This window comes from Mercenaria mercenaria, chromosome 6, assembly GCF_021730395.1.
Source record: "Mercenaria mercenaria strain notata chromosome 6, MADL_Memer_1, whole genome shotgun sequence".
In the NCBI taxonomy this organism is placed as follows: Eukaryota; Metazoa; Mollusca; class Bivalvia; order Venerida; family Veneridae; genus Mercenaria; species Mercenaria mercenaria.
Genome location: NC_069366.1, coordinates 10055445 through 10062666, shown reverse-complemented (window position 1 = coordinate 10062666; position 7222 = coordinate 10055445). Strand labels below are relative to the sequence as shown.

The 7222-nt window shown below is 34.0% G+C and overlaps 1 protein-coding gene across 1 annotated transcript in view; it reads left to right on the top strand.

The window, feature by feature from the left end:
- Positions 1–1462: 1462 nt before the first annotated feature.
- LOC123549702 (lipid scramblase CLPTM1L-like) overlaps positions 1463–7222 on the top strand; it is an 83939-nt gene continuing 78179 nt past the window's right edge. Inside the window, exon 1 of the mRNA XM_053546622.1 lies at positions 1463–1596. The gene's annotated coding sequence lies outside the window, so the exon portion shown is untranslated. The remainder of the gene's footprint in view (positions 1597–7222) is intronic.

Sequence of the window (7222 nt, the reverse complement as noted above, 5' to 3'; positions counted from 1 at the left end):
AAATTTGCATATTAATGGAATTACTTCCCTTTATGCATTCAGTAATCGTTACATTACTTTCCCCTCCGAGAAATCTCGTCCCGAGATTTGGCCTAGGAAACACATGGGTAAGGTAACTCCAGTCCGGCAGTTGACTTCATCCCACCGCTGCCACCATTTGTAACGTTTTCGCCACACAAATCCCGTCGGTGAAAAGCTAGCTCATCACCAAAGGTGATTTAATGCGCATATATACTGTCATCTTACTCCAATGACAACTGACAGGTTTGCAAATTTGCATATTAATGGAATTACTTCCCTTTATGCATTCAGTAATCGTTACACTCTCTGATAACAGACATAGCAACACATTTGAAATTGCAAAGTTTTTTTTAACTTTCTTATAATTATATATATCATGGAACATTGTTGGTCCAAATATTTAATAATAACAGAACAGAACAGAATAGAATTTTATTAAAGACCTGTACATTGTACGTCGGCATGTATAATAAACAACATCTGGTCCAATCTGAAAATGGTTCTTTTAGGTCTTGCTTGTCGTCACATGATAATTTTCCATTTCAAGGACATGTTATTGCATATTCCATCTTTAGTGACAGACAGACAGACAGACAGACATGTATTATAATGATAATTTAAGCGCCTTTGAACGTATATTGCATATGAAAAGGGCGCTCAACAAATCTGGTATAATAATAATAATAAGCATATTCTTCAGACTGCCATCTTCTTATAAAACAGGTTTTAATATGTAAAAACAGATTTATAAAGTCGCAGCAAGATCTACCTTACTGACTGATCGACAGGCAGACAGTCATACACAGCTAGAAAATTAAATAACATAGCTATTTTCAATATAGTCTTCTAATTAGAAAATTTTGTGATGAAATATATTCTGTGCTTTGAATTACATTCTAATGATAAGACCCATTTTATTGGCATAGTTTTAAACTATTTTTGCACAAAATTGATGTTGATTAATTTTGTCTTATATCCATATATCAAGTTTCCTGAAAAAAAAATGGGCACATTTAAAAGACATGCAGTTAAATGCACATGCCTTCACTATAAACATCACACTATCATTTTATACATGTCCTGCATCAATGCTTATCAGCACTGCTACATGTGATTTATTGCTTTTTATTGACTACATACTGTTAAACTGGCCATCACTTCAATTACCATGTAATTGGAGCCACCTAGGGTGCGAGTAGTTTCTACTCTCTCTCCGGGTCTGTTCCAGTAACACGTCTTGTTGCAACTAGTTTAATTGTGTATGCTTGCCTGATTTTCACTACGCAACTGCGTGTCTGCGTTAAAGCAGCTACGCGCCTATCTTTTATTTTTAGTCTGACATCAGTATCTTTTATGTATAGTCATATACTGTAATTAATGTGAACGCATTTTGGTACTGAAGTTGTTCTGTAACACCTAGAATTGTGTGATTATTTTATTGTGATAATATTAATAGTGTCACCGGCAAACCCGGCTGAGTCGTGAAACGTATTAAAATTATCATTTTTATCATAAACAAATAGTGGAATGCCGATCTGACAGTTGTTTTGAGTATTCGAAGATTTGATCTAATAGGTAAAATGCAAATACATATGCACATCCCTACTGTTTAAATAAAATAAGTTTTTCTTGAATGTCGTTATATTCGGTTAGTAAATAATTCGGATACGGTCTGGCACTGCTATTGATTTTCAACAAACATTAGGTGGGATCAATTGTATACAACAATCTGGCGAGATACACCTATTCAGACCTGTTTGCACTGGTAAAATCAGGCTAGTTAGGCATGCTTCAATATATATAAATCACTAGTCAGGCCACAGCTAGAATATGCTAGCTGTGTTTGGAACCCTTACACCCAACAAAACATCCACCAGATTGAAATGATTCAGCGAAGGGCAGCGCGATGAGTAAATCATGACTACTCCCCTTACAGCAGTGTCACAAACATGCTATGTCAGCTGAGATGGCGTACCCTTGAAGATAGGAGATCTGATTCACGCCTCCTTATGTTCTACAAGATAGTGAATGGTTTGGTTGCTGTGCCACTCCCCACCTATGTCAGCCCCCCATCCCGTCTAACAAGACATATGCATCCCCACTCCTATACTCAGATCCCCACTCCCTGTAATTACTATAAGTACTCTTTCTTCCCAGCCACCATAGTACTTTGGAATGCCCTTCCAGTACAACTTGTGCAAGCCCCCACCCTGAATCAGTTTAAACAGGGTGTGACCAAACCTGTACACAATGCTTAACATGATAGACCTGTTTTTAAACTGCTTTTATCTGTAAATCCTTCTTGTTTTTAACACTATCAACTGTATTTATACTGCAATACACACTGTGTATTACTTTTATCCTCCTATCCAATCTACTTTTAACTTCTTGTACAGGCGCGCAGCTGCACACAATACTCGCAGAGAGGAGCGCTGCAGTATAAATAGATAGATAGATAAATATGAAATGTGGTGCATTTCGCAGTTTCATTTGAAATGTGGTGAATTTCACAGTTTCAATGTAATGTAGCCTTACTTGTTCGGCTTATCTGGAGGGTGCATTTTATGACCTGATATTTTATAGTTGCCATCTATCTAAGCCTTAGCCATATCTGCATTTACTTTTAGGAAAACAAAGACGTTGAAAAATAAAATAACTTGTAAAAGTCTTGTCATGACTTACTTGCTCCAATAAATTAAACATTACTTTATAATCATGTAGAAACTTCAGATGAGTTGAGTATAATGCATAATTTTAGATAAGAGACTTTAAATCTTCGTAATTGTGTTGTAAACAGGTCTGAAGTGATATCTACCGGACACCTGTGGACTGTTGATTACATTACATGTAAATTGCAGAAATAAAACACAAAATATATGGGATACATTCAAAAAAGGTCAGGGCCTAAAATAAAATATTGTTTGTTTCCCCTCCCACGCCTAACCCAAAATAAATGCTGCAACCCAAAATATTTTATTGCAATATCCAGTAAAAGATTATTTTTTCTTCTTAGAAGTTAAATATTTCTAGGTCCGAAAACTTCGAATAGTTATGAAAATAGACTGATCAAAGAATTGTACTGGTACAAAATTCACTTTGTTGCATGTCATTATAAAAGTGTTAAATATTTCTGCCCATAATTTGTCTGCAGCCATGTTTGTTTGAAATACTTTTGGACCTCGGGTTGGTTTACATTGTTTTAAACCATGTGTTGAAAAAGGTGGGAAAAATCAATACAGTGTCACAGTCTGCCTAGGGAACAGTGTCAGTTTCTGTCAAAATTGAGACACGATGCTGCCACGAAATAAATTAGAGTTGATAAGTTATGATTAAAAAACCCATGTCAGAATATTTTTGTAACATTTAAAAAAGATATAAATAATTCAGCAGAAAAGTAGTCTGCTGTTTGAGAACTTTTTTTTTTTTTTTGAATGTCGGCTTTATTTTTCAATAGAAGTTAAACAAAATTCTAAAGGAGAGAGTTTCAAATCAGCTTACAGCTTCCTACTCAATCCTGTATGCCTTTGTGATATATGTACATGTTGTAAATGGATTGTGATTAATAAGATATTGTTTAAACCAAAATTCTAAAGGTCTTCAGTGTTGGTAGTAGGATCTTGTTTTCATTTTATCATTTACCTTTTAATAATGCCATTTTTATGACTATAATGGCCTTCGTCAAATTGCCAAAATTGACAGTGTTTGCTCGATAACTAGATTGATATTTCTTTGATGTTAACCATACTTATACCGAAGAAGTATTAATTGATAAAATCTAGGCCAAGTTTGATAACCAGCGAGCTCGGACCATGCAGTATCTTTAAAATTATGGTCCTTGAATTGGTTAAAGTTACCAAAATTGACAGTGTCCACTCGATAACAAGTTAGAGTAATTTTTCACAGAGCTAAACATAACTTAGAGTGTGTATCTCTATGAAAATCTAGTCCAAGTTCAATTACCAGCCAGTTTGGATCAGTATCTCCAGAGTTATGGCCCTTGAATTACTCAAAATAGCAGAAGTTGACAGTGTCCATTCTCTAACTTAAGTAGTTCTTTTCTGATGTTCACTTAACTTTGTCACAATTTTAATGGGCATAATACATTTGATAAGTTCAGTAACCAACTGGATAGTCCCGGTCAGTCTTGGGTTATGATTCCTGAATTACTAAAGATTGCGAAAATTGACACTGCTCGATTAATAACTTAATCACTTCTTTATAATATCCAATGTTCCGCAATCTTCGTCAGAATGTTTATTGGTATATTATCTTGGCCAGATTTGACAAGACGAATTTTTGATGCATGGCATCAAAGAAGCCGCACTTTCTTTGTTCCTTAAAATGTCTTAGAAATAGAAATATGGAAGCTGTCTATGAAGTAAAATGTTTAGTAGAATAAATGATTATAAAATTGCACCACGTAACATTATGATTGGTGCACGGTGATGTTAAGATTCCGTATAATCAATACTTCAGATTTATATGTCATTTATTTAGGACAGGTGAAATATCAGACAATTACCCTTTTACATGCCATACAACATCTTAGGAATTGTTTTACACCCAATCTAGATGACCTTGGACAACATGTCAAGCTCGACAGGTGTCAAAGGGACTAACAGCACCAAGTTTGACCTTTGACCACTAAGTATGACTTTGAGGTAGGGGTCTCTGTAAAGAAACTTAGTTCCACCTAACTCTGTCTAAAAAATATTTTAACCTGAGTTATGTTTTGAACCCATGTGCACACCGGGACAGCAGCTACTAGTAACAAAAAACATCATGTACCAAAATGAAAATTTATACCACTGCATCACTGAAAAGAAACAGAAACTATGATAACTGTTATGTAAAAAGATTTTTTATTCAGTTAGCAGACGTCTTGGAATGTGAAATATAACTGATCATAATTTTTACACGGGTCGAAAATCTTCTCGATTTAAGGTTTTTGAATCATTAATACCAATTTCTGCTAATTTCGACCAAAAGCTTTAGTGTGGTTATTCAGGAGATTATCTTCAATGGAATATTAGGGCTTTACATCTCTATAATTTGTCATACACGCAGAGTTAAAAATTGCCATTAAAAATCTGATAAATTGGTGCCTATTTTGCAAGTCACACACATACTCCTTTCATTCCCACACAAAGAAAATTATTCTTATTATTTGTAAAACATTTATCCCTTTTCTAAATCTGAATCCAAATTGTTAAAATATTCATTCTGCCTACGTCCAACTTTAACTCAACACCATTCAATATCTGTTTAATATTATTCCTAAATGTCATTCTTTTATAATTATAAAAAATAGTATTTTTGCAATACTTGTAATACTTGCTGCTTAGGATACATTGTTGAATATATTTACTGATTATGTTTTTACACATGGATCAAAATGAACGATAATTGACTTCTTATCTTATTATGCACTGTGCTATTAGAGAAGATTACTGATATCAAAGTAACATAATGCACTTCTAAATTGTTTATAAATATTTATTAATCTAACCAGTAAGAAGACTATTTAATATGTTTTCATTTAGGTATCATAGTTTTTACATAATTGTAATGAAAGATTAAGGGCAATCCAGACCTTTATGATGATTTAAACTAGTGAGATTAGTAAAACAAAACTGAATCTCAACTAATGAAGATGCGCTGACCACCTGTTAACTAAATGTTGATTAAGATCTCTATCCACAGGAGAAATTTATTGCAGTGTCATGGTTCCCGGTAATAAATCTTTGTAAAGTAGTGGAGCAGATAAATTCGAAAACCAGTCTGTATAGACTTGCATTCCTACAGGTATTTTTGTTAGAGAGAAAGAATTCCAATCGCTAATATTGCGCGAAAAAGATCATTTCAAATATTCTATTACCTTATAAATATATTTACTTTTTTCACGAAAGTTAGTTTATGATGTGAAAATATGCGAAATTCACGGAAATAACTATAAAATAAATCAAATAAAGTATTTAAGAAGAGGACCCTTGACGAGTCTACAAAAATGGGGAAAAGTTCAGTTATGATTGTTGCTGACAATTTAATGTTATAATTATGATTATATACCTGCATCAGAAAGAAATTGAGTGATTTAAAAAAATCAGTTTGATTTTATACTTCCAAATTTTATTAAATCATTTAGTGTTATGTACAATTTTTACAATCTAAACATAACAGGTTATACAACAGCAGATCCTAAATTGATGACGTCATCTCCATAGGACAAATTTTTAATCGTACCTACTGGAAGCCGCCTCCTGGCGGCTTCCAATAATCAGCAGGATTGTCTTAGTTTTTGTTGAATTTGTTGAAAATTGACAACTAGTCTGCGCAATGAGTAGAGTATTTTAAATGTTTTAAGTAATTTGCTGTAAAGAGAGTATTTATGACAGTTTGGCAATCTTGTTATCTTACAGGTTTTGTTATGGAACAACCCATATGATTATGATAAGTCATATGTCAAATAAAATTTAATGTATCTTTCCATGAGGAAATGCAAGCATTAGGTCAGTTTAGACATTTTTAGCTCATCTGATTTTTTGAAAAAAAATGATGAGTTATTGTCATCACTTGAGCGGTTGTCGGCGTCGGCGTCGGCGTCGGCGTCTGCGTCGGCGTTGCCTGGTTAAGTTTTATGTTTAGGTCAGCTTTTCTCCTAAACTATCAAAGCTATTGCTTTGAAACTTGGAATACTTGTTCACCATCATAAGCTGACCCTGTATAGCAAGAAACATAACTCCATCTTGCTTTTTGCAAGATTTATGGCCCCTTTTGTACTTAGAAAATATCAGATTCCTTGGTTAAGTTTTATGTTTAGGTCAACTTTTCTCCTAAACTATCAAAGCTATTGCTTTGAAACTTGGAATACTTGTTCACCATCATAAGCAGACCCTGTACATCAAGAAACATAACTCCATCTTGCTTTTTGCAAGAATTATTGCCCCTTTTGGACTTAGAAAATCAGTTTTCTTGGTTAAGTTTTATGTTTAGGTCAGCTTTTATCCTAAACTATCAAAGCTATTGCTTTAAAACTTGCAACACTTGTTCACCATCATAGGCTGACCCTGTACAGCAAGAAACATAACTCCATCCTGCTTTTTGCAAGATTTATGGCTCCTTTTGGACTTAGAAAATCATGGGTAGGACAATATTTCTATTATACAAAAAAAATCAGATGAGCGTCAGCACCCGCAAGGCG